The sequence below is a fragment of the Mesoplodon densirostris genome, chromosome 5 (genome assembly GCF_025265405.1).
Source record: "Mesoplodon densirostris isolate mMesDen1 chromosome 5, mMesDen1 primary haplotype, whole genome shotgun sequence".
Taxonomy (NCBI): Eukaryota; Metazoa; Chordata; class Mammalia; order Artiodactyla; family Ziphiidae; genus Mesoplodon; species Mesoplodon densirostris.
Window position 1 is genome coordinate 93890937 of NC_082665.1, and position 10333 is coordinate 93901269.

Consider the following 10333-nt stretch of genomic DNA (forward strand, 5'->3'; position numbering starts at 1 on the left):
GAACGTAAGATCACCGCCTCCCGGAAGAGAACTTGGGAGGAGCGCGGAGGCCAGTAACCCAGGAAACCGGGGGCGTAGCCTGGAGGGCAGTAGGCAGTCACTTTTCCTCAGAGCGTCCACCAGCGACGGTAGCTGAAACCATTCACGATTTTACGCTGGTGACGACAAACGCTGGTTGACCACAGAGGTCTCTGCGGTTGCTTGCTGGGAGGCCGCTCCAGATGCACACACCCGAGGGATACAGGAAACATTTTTCACTAATCGCCTGGATCTTTTTTCCAATCAGGGCAAGGCAATGTCTCAGGTTCCTTTGGGATCTCCTGTCTTATATTGCAATTATAATCTTCCAGCAAAAAAAATTATTTCTGTATATATGTTTTTAAGTCTTGTTTTCTAAATGACTGTTGAGGGAAATCAGTGTTTCAGGGAGCCAAAAACAAACTTGGTTCTTGAGGGGAAAAAAAAACCAAAAACCAAAAAAAACCCCCAAAAAAACCTTTTAGCGAAGAATACATAGTGCTCACTTGTTCACACACTGTGTGTAATTTATTCTATTTTATAGGTTTTAGAGTTAATCCTAGGACTCCTGACTTTCACCCAAAATGCCTCGCAGTTAATATTCAAGGAATATTTGCTGAGACCTAACTACTAAAATGTAAAAGACACACTAGGATGGATGTGCAGTGGTGATAGTCTTGATGACAAAAGGAAAAAAGAAGTAGTTTTTGAGTTTTGAAGGATTGTAAGTTGACATCGTTTCAGAAAAGTGGCATGCCTCTCAACGTTTTGCGATATTTTTTGGTGAGGTTAAACTGTCATGCGAGGGACGGGGGGTAGCAGATGGGGTGGACTTTTGATGTTAATTTGGAGGGTGACCCTAGAAAGCGACAGCTGTGTATTTCCTTTATGACACTGATTAGTAATAGTGAGAACTATACTTAAATGAAGCATACAACGTGTAGGTTCTAAAAAGAGGTGTTGAATTCCTAGAAGAAATCCGTTTCAAGATTTTTTGCTTGTTTGCCTTAAGAACCACTATGACTTCATTTGTTTTCCAAACATTAAGGGGAAAGAAGAGCCATTGGCATTTTCTCCTTGAGGGCTGCCCAGGCTGAAAAGCAGAAATGATCCTTGTACTATTGGATGTTTTGAAAATAAGCCATTAATTGAGGCACTTATTACTTTGTTGCTTGTTTTTGGCAGACTTCCATGTCATGACAAAAAATCCTTAAGAACTATTAAGCCATTTGTACAAAGTGGGTATTAAAAACAACATGTGTTTCAAAATAACTAGTAATCCCAAAATAACTAAATAGAAGCTATAACAGAAAAAAACCCCTCTTAATTAGGAAAAAAAAAAACCTAAAAAATATATTAACTGGAAATGTGCAGATAAGATAGTAAGGTTAAATATTGTAAATAACCAAATTTTACATATACAGAGTCTCTCTCCCTCTCTCTCTTTCTCTTTTTCTCTCTCTCTCTCCATGTATATATATGTATGTACATATATATAGAATGCCTGTCAACACCCCATAGATATTTTTTATTTTGACAATAGATTCTAAAACATATGAAATAATAGGTGTCTAAAAAGAGCCAAGACAACTTAGAACAATGAAGGGAAGTTGTCTCTTCTGCAATTCAAATATAAGATCCTATAATATATGATAGATACATTTCTGATATATTATAAACTTCAGTCATTGGATCTATATGATAATGGAGCTTGAATAGAGCAGTAAAATAAAATATAGAAGGATATGGCAGATTAGATTCACAGGGAAACCCTACCATATGTAGCCACCTTAAAAAACTGGCTAAAATATAGTTTTAACAATAATTTCTAATGTATGGTTAAATTGGTGGAAAAGTAAAAGAATTTTTTTGGAGACAGAAATGACCAGTCCTCATGCTCATACAAGTTTAGGGCTAGAATTAGGTCTGCTCAAATAGCATAAGAAAGCTCCAGCCTAAAAATGTAGTTTAAAAGTATGCTTGGCTTGGTAGTGCCTGGCAGAAGCAAATGCAAATTAGTATCTTTAATATATTTAAAAGCAAAAACTTTTTAAAATACGATAAGGGAAACAGGGACAGTCGAAATTGGCCAGGAATTTTTTTTTTTTTTAAGAACAAAGTAGGGCTTCCCTGGTGGTACAGTGGTTGAGAGTCCGCCTGCCGATGCAGGGGACACGGGTTTGAACCCCGGTCCGGGAGGATCCCACATGCCACGGAGCGGCTGGGCCCGTGAGCCATGGCCGCTGGGGCTGCGCGTCCGGAGCCTGTGCTCCGCAACGGGAGAGGCCACAGCAGTGAGAGGCCCACGTACCACAAAAAAAATAAAAAGAAAAAGAACAAAGTAGAACTTCTAGAAATTAAAAATAGAAGATCTTTAATTAGAAAAGTGGATGAGTTAAACAGGAGAGTAGACAACAACTGCAGAGAAAATTAGTGAATGGGAAATTACTTAGAATAAAACAGAGAAAAGCAAAGAGACAGAAAATATAACAGGCAGGTTAAGGGACAAGGATGTCAGAGTAAGAATGTTCCAGTTATGTCAAATGGGAGATCTAAAAGGATACAATAGAGAAAATGGGGGAAAGGGAAAATTTAGAGAAATAACGGCTGAATTCTTAGATTCAGGAAGCCCAATGGACCTCAAGCAGGATGACTGAAAAGAAACGCACACCTAAACACATTGTAGTGAAACTTCAAAACACAAACGCAAAATTATTTTGAAAGCATCCTGAAAGAAAAACCAAAATATTTACTAACAGGGGTTATATTAACAGCTGACTTCACATCAGCAATAATGGAAGCCAGAAGCAGAGGATTATTATCTTCAAAGTGCTAAGAGAAAATAACTGTCTACCTAGAACTAAAAAGTATAAAACTATCTTTCAAGAGTAAAGATGCATTTAAGACATTTTTAGATAACACAATGGAAAATCTGCTATCAGCAGACCCCCAGGAAAGGAACTCTGAAAAATATACTTCAGGATAAAGGAAAAGAATCCTAGAAAGAAGGCCTATGGGCCAAAAGAAATAGTGAGCAAAGAAAATGGCTAACTTGTGAGTGACTCTAAACAAACACCTACTGTATAAAAAAATAACATGTTTATTTTGTGGGCTTAGGGTGCTAGTAATGTTCTGTTTCTTGATCTTGGTGGTGGTTACATGAGTGTGTGTAGCTTATGAAAATTCATCGAGCTGTAAATTTATAATCTGTGTGCTTTTCTATATATGTATATGTTACATTACAATTAAAAATGAGAATAGTTTAAATTACTGTATGCCCAATTAGAAGAAATGAATACTGAAAAATACAACTTAGAATTTACACAAGAAAAAATACACTATCTGATAGTCCTCTATCTTTTAACTAAATTGAATTTGTAATTAAAACCTTCCCATAAGAAAAACACCCAGATAGCTTCACCAGTGAATGCTACCACACATCTGAGGAAAAAATAATGCTAATTTTAACGGATACCTTTTATGCCCAAACTCACAGTTGGTCAGCTTCCCTTTTAATCCAGAAGAGGGGAGCATTTATCCACAGTTTCCTGTCCCCCATTGGTCAATGGTTATACATGGGGTGTTAACTGCCTTGTACTTCCAGGTTGTACATGTGTAAATGAGTGTTAGTAGGGAGATTCCCACGCCTCTCCTCAGAGAAGCCATAGAGATAAAAGGTGAAAAATATATGGGGAGACACTGCCAAGTTACACCTGCCCCAAATTGCCGCTCCCTTCTTCTTTCTCTTGAGTGGACAGTTCAGAAGTACATTCTAGGGCTTCCCTGGTGGCGCAGTGGTTAAGAACCCGCCTGCCAATTCAGGGGACACGGGTTCAAGCCCTGGTCCTGGAAGATCCCACATGCCGCGGAGCAACTAAGCCCGTGTGCCACAACTACTGAGTCTGCGCTCTGGAGCCCGTGAGCCACAACTACTGAAGCCCGCACAACCTAGAGCCCATGCTCCACAACAGGCGAAGCCACCGCGATGAGAACCCCGCGCACCACAACGAAGAGTAGCCCCCGCTGCTCGCCGCAACTAGTGAAAGCTTGCATTCAGCAACGAAGACCCAATGCAGCCAAAAAAAAAAAAAAAGAAGTACATTGTACATCATTGCATGGAAGATCCCAGCAGAGGATTAAGCCTCACTTGTCCCCAGCACATTACTTTTTGCTTTTGCTCTTTCCCAGTTTCACACTTCCCAGTTCTTTATTTCTGTTACCTGGGATCATTTCCCCAAATAAACCAAATGTATGAAGGCTAAGACACCCATTTTACACAAACTCTTTCAGTCATCAACTTGTTTATATTAGTAGAAATATTTATCTTAATATATTATAATCACAGATATATTATTAATAAAACCATATCCAGCAATATGTTATGCAGCAAGTTGGGCCATTATTTGTAGTGGATATGCAATTGTATATATACAAAATTTAAAATAATCTACAGATAAATTATCAGAATTAATATGTGAATTTATCAGGATTGCTGGATACAAAGTTTAGGTATAAAAATCAATTGCAAATCTATAAACCAGCAATACATTAGAAGATGAAAAGTAAAGAAGATATTTTCAATAACATAAATATATCAAATACCTATTAAAAAATAAAAATGTACAAGACCTCTATGCAGAACTATAAAATATAATTGAGAAAAATGAAAGAAGACTAAATAAGTAGACATTCATTGTGCCTTGACTGGAAAAACCAATAAAATAAAGATGTCAATTCTCACCAAACTGAATTATAGGTTCAATGTGATCACAAACAATAGCTTAACAGATGTTTCTTGTTTCTTTCTTTCCTTCCTTCCTTCCTCCCTCCCTCCCTCCCTCCTTCCTCCTTCTCTCTCCTTTTCCCCTTCTTTCCATCCATCCATCTATCCATCTTTCCTTCCTTCTCTCTTGAAACTAATTTGAAAATTTGTATGAAAACACAGATACCAGAATATACTTGAAGGAAAAATAAAGTGGGAGGACTTGCTCTATAGATTAAGATTTATTTTAAGGCTACTATAATTAAAACAAATGGATATTGTTTCACGGTTAGATTTGCAGACCAATAGAATAGAGAGCCCAGAAATAAGCACACACAAATGTGTGTTATTGCCATTTATGACAAAATGGCACTTAAGAACAGTGGGGAAAAAGTTCTCACAACCATCATTTTTTTTCTAATTATTTTTCTAATATGCAAATCCATGTACACCTGTAAAAACATAAAACTTGGCTGTCAACGTAAAACTTTAAAATCCACACTACTATTTTGTACTGGAAAGGTTATAGATATTTTAATGAATGTTTATAATAGTCTAATAAACATTTATCCTTGTAAGTACCAATATGTATTTTGAACCACACACACACACACACACACACACACACACACACAATATTATGACATTTATGCAAACAGGCCCTGAACAGAGTTTTCTGTCATGGTGCATTTGTATTTCATACATCTGCTTTTCCTGCAGCTCTGTGTCTGTACTGGGTTTGTGCATCACACAAAATATCTTACAGGATCAGATGGTGTACCTCAGTCTTACAGCGTTCTCTTTTGGAAGACCTCAGGACTGTTAACATCACAAAGGATCACACTGTAACATAGAAAGTAGACAGTATCTGCATATCTGAAATTTACTTATTATTAAGACTCACTTTATTTGCTAGAAGCTGATTTATGAAACTGGAATCTGAAATTTCCCTTTATCCAAACCTTCCAGTATTCAATGTTATCACCATTCAAGCAGTGTATTAAAAAAAAAAAAGATTTTGTATATGTAGCAAAAACACCATTTCATAGTTTTTATTATGGAATTGTTTCTTTCTGCGCCATGTGGTACAAAATGGAGCATGTTGAGTGTCATGAGGCATTGCACTACCCATCTCCAAAAAAATATCCTCAAATGACATTGCAGACAAACAGTCCTATGGAAGTAACTGCACAGCTTTGACAAAGGATGTGCTATAGCCCTTCTGTGCAAACAACAGTCAGGTGCTGAGGAAAACTTATCACTACTGAAGAATATTGCTTCTAACTCCTCCAACTTAAGAATGTTCTTCGTTAGATACTCATAAATGAAAGTTAAGGGTATCAGGCAGGGGAAATAGGAACTGAAGTCGCTGCTTGCACTTTTCTTTACTAATTTGATAGGAAAGCATTAAAACCTATGATTAAAAAAATGTATACTTGCTTCAGTTCATCTCTTGTCTCAGTATGTATTTAGAAAAACCTAAGTAATTTTTAAATTATTTTTAACAATTGCAGTTTCAGAAGTAAGATTTTCTCGTTACACAGTGCCACAGGAATTCTGAGTAGTTGATCAGCCTTTAAAATGAGAGCAAGTATCTTTTTCATTGCTTAATTTTATTACTTGTCATTTTTAGCTTAGTCATTCACCTGTTTGTGTCCATTTTGAGTATTTCCATTTTTCACTACTATAGACAATGCTTGAGGAACTTTTAAATAACAAAATTATTATCCTCTTATGCCGAAAGAAATGCTCATGAAAGGAAATATAGAGAAGCAAAAAAGATAATGCATAAAAATATCTAAAATCCCACCTGCTTAAAAATAGTTATTTAATGCTTTGGGGCTTGAATGTTTATGAATGTGTATTTGTATATCTATATCATTTGGATTACACAAGTAATTACATACATTTGTAAATACTGGTTGGTACTATACACACTTTTTTGAAATTTAAAAAACTTTTTATTTATAAACTATTTCAAACTTACTGAAAATTGTTAAAATAGTTCAAAACGCACACACGTTATAAACATATAAATATAAATGCATAAAAATCTGGATAAAGAATATATAAATATATATGTGTCTATATATCCTTTACCTAGATTTTTACCTATTGTTAGCATTTTGCTCCATTTATTATTTTTTCTTTACAGTATATCTATATATCTATAAATCTTTTTATTATATCTGCATTTTCAGTCATAGTTGAAGTCAAGTTATAGAGAAATTCACCCATACTGCCTTCTAGGACTTAGTTTATTGTTTCCATTTGGACCACTGTTTCATTTGGAGTTTATTCTTGTGATCATCTGAAAATAGAAAAGTTTTTTCTCTTACTTTTAAAAGTCTAATGTGTCTTAACTGTCTTCTATTGTCCAATAGTATTGGCTAATACTTTCAGAACAATATAATAGTGGTCAAGATAGTGGGCATTCTTGCCTAGCTAGTTCTTGACTTTACTGAGAATGCCTTTAGTGTTTTTCCATTAGGTAAAAGGCTAGCTTTTGCAATTTTACAAACACACGCACACGTGAGCATGCACACACGTACACACATATGTTATATATACCATGTTATCATGTATAAACGTAGATATATTTATGTTATTCATCCACCTGTTGTTTTTTGTTTTTTTGTTTTCCGAGAGATATTTTGAGGATGGGTATTGTTTTGTCCAGTTTTTTTCAGTATCTATGGGGAAAATAATATGACCTATCTCTTTAGACTCATAATATAGTGAATACTATTAAGAGAGATTTCCTAGATATTAACCTGTTTCCTATGGGAGTGAATTAATAGATTTCATAATATTGAGCTATTCTTGCATCTCTGATATAAACTCCATGTGGGCATGGGTATCATTTTCTTCATGTGGGGTTTGAGTCTATCACTACTAGTATAGTATATTAGGATATTTGCATAAGTATTTGTATTTATTTTGGTTAACTTTATCAAGTTTAGGTATCAGTTATATTTGTTTTGTAAAAATAATTTAGAAGTTCTGATTTTCTATGCTCTAAAACAATCTATGTAACTTTGAAACCATCTGGTCTCTAAAAGTTTGGTAAAATTCTCCAGTGAAACAATTTGCCTGGTTTTGGTTTTTGGCTATTGGTTTGTTTTTTGTGAATAGTTTCTCTATTTCTTTTATTTAAATTGTTCTGTTTAAACTTTCTGTTTCTACTGAGGTTGATTCTAATAACCATATTTTCCTTAAAAATTATATCATTTAGGTTTTCAAATTTATCTGCATAGAATTTATATTTATTTTCTCTGCATTAGTCACTCCTTGTCATTTCTCATTTTTGACATTTGTGTTTTCTTCCTTTACCTTAAATTAGCCAGTGGTTTGTTAATTTTTCAAGAAACCAGAATTTAATTTTTTTTAATTTGCTGTTATTCTATTCACCTGTTTTTATCTTTATCATTTCTTCCCTTGTGCTCCCTTTTGGTTTATTTTGCTGTTTTTTTCCCCTAGTTATTTGATTTAGGAATTTAATTCATTTATGTTCATTCTTTCATTTTTATTGATATAGGTGTTAAGGCTACAGATTTTCATCTATACTGCTTTACATGGATTCTGATATATAGTGTTTTCATTATCTTTCAGGAATTCTTTGTTTGTAGTACCCCTTTCATAGTAGAATTACATAATAGGTTTTAAAATTTCCAGGTAGAAGAGTCTTTTTATTTTCTAGTTTTTTTTTAATTTAAAATATTTTGGGGCTTCCCTGGTGAGGCAGTGGTTGAGAGTCCGCCTGCCGATGCAGGGGACACGGGTTCATGTCCCAGTCCAGGAAGATCCCACATGCTGCAGAGCGGCTGGGCCCGTGAGCCATGGCTGCTGAGCCTGTGCGTCCGGAGCCTGTGCTCTGCAACGGGAGAGGCCACAACAGTGAGAGGCCCGCCTACCGAAAAAAATTTAAAAATAAAAAAATAAATAAAATATTTTGAAATAAATTTAACAAGGTACAAAGCCTACATCTAGTTTTGTTTTTAATTTCACTTAGGACTGGTATCAGAGTGTTATTTTTAATATTTCCACTTTATAGAAACTGTTTTGTGTCCTAAATGTCCTTTTTTTCTGAAGGTTCCATGTATATATTTTTTTCTGCAAGATTAACCTCACTGACTGTATAGGAATTAAAACGAACTAGAGTGACAATAATTTAAGTGAAACATACACATAACTGTGAACCAAAAAAGGTAGACACACTATCATTACTAGGTAGATAAACCTCCATTCTCCCAGTTAGGATCTTTGTTGCGAATCTGATAGCAAATGTGGTTGCCAAGCCTTTTGGGCCCTCCTAAACACTGGGACACAAGTCATTGTGATGCCGGGTAGTACCCGTGGGTGGCGGCAAATTATTTTGACTGGACCCAGAAATAACTCTCAAATTGGAAAATGGATTGATAAAACCTTGTAGGTGGGTTCTTTTGAGCCGATACACATCCAGTGATTGTAACTGATCCTGCTGAATGTACTGTGGCAATGAATACTTTAAGTTTCCAGTGGAACACACACTTTATAGACAAGCAGTAGGGTTTTAAAAGTGGTAATTCCATAGACACCTCCTGTTTGGATAGAATGTTTAAATATGAGGTTGGGGTGGCAGGAAGAAGAAACTCAGACAGGCTGATACATACCATACAATTAGTCCCTTTTCACTCTTCTTTTACGCTTCTCATGCCTACTTCTGGGAAACAAGCTACTGGTATTTGCAAGTGGCAAAAAAGAGTGGGGCTGAAGGGTGGAAGACTTTAATTTGGTGCTTCTCCCACTGCCCAATTATGCTTGCTGGATATGGAAGATTATGGATAACAGTGATATTGATCATGGATACAAGGTGACAACTACACTGGAAGTCTTGGTATGGTCCACAAGTCAGGAGTGACAGAGATGTTCTAGAATAGTACAGTGTATAAATAAAAGCAAGAAACTGCTGAGCCACCTGAGGACGAATCTGTCCAGATGGTGTTGATTAGATATGGTGAGGATTGGGAAAAGTGTGAAGAGTTTGCTTCAGGGACTCATTCCACCATTCACATTGCTGTGGAAAGAGAACAGCAACTCTGGTAAAGAAGGAACACTTCAGATCCTGGGAGGTCAGGGGAGGGGAAGGGACCACTGAACTCTCTTGCACTGTGTATCTCTGGAAGAATGCACAGAAAGAGGACGAAGATGGGAAGATGTATTTATTCTTGTACCTATAGAATTTTGAACCATGTATTTTATGTATTCTTAAAAACTATTAAAAATTTAAAGATTAAAAGAAATGTACCTAAATCTGGAACTAAAATCTAGAAATTAACATTCCCAGCTGTAAAGCTAGGGTGCTGTATAGTAAGAACCTAAAATATATTTTAAAAAATACAAGTTAGATTTTCTTTTAACAGTAATATACAAATTAATTTCTAGTATGAAAATGTTTCTAGGAACGTGTATATACAAGAATAGTGTAAGCTGTTAAATTAACTTTATTTTTATTTAATATAACTGATGAAGTTAACAGACAAATATATTTTAATGTAACAAAAATTATAATTG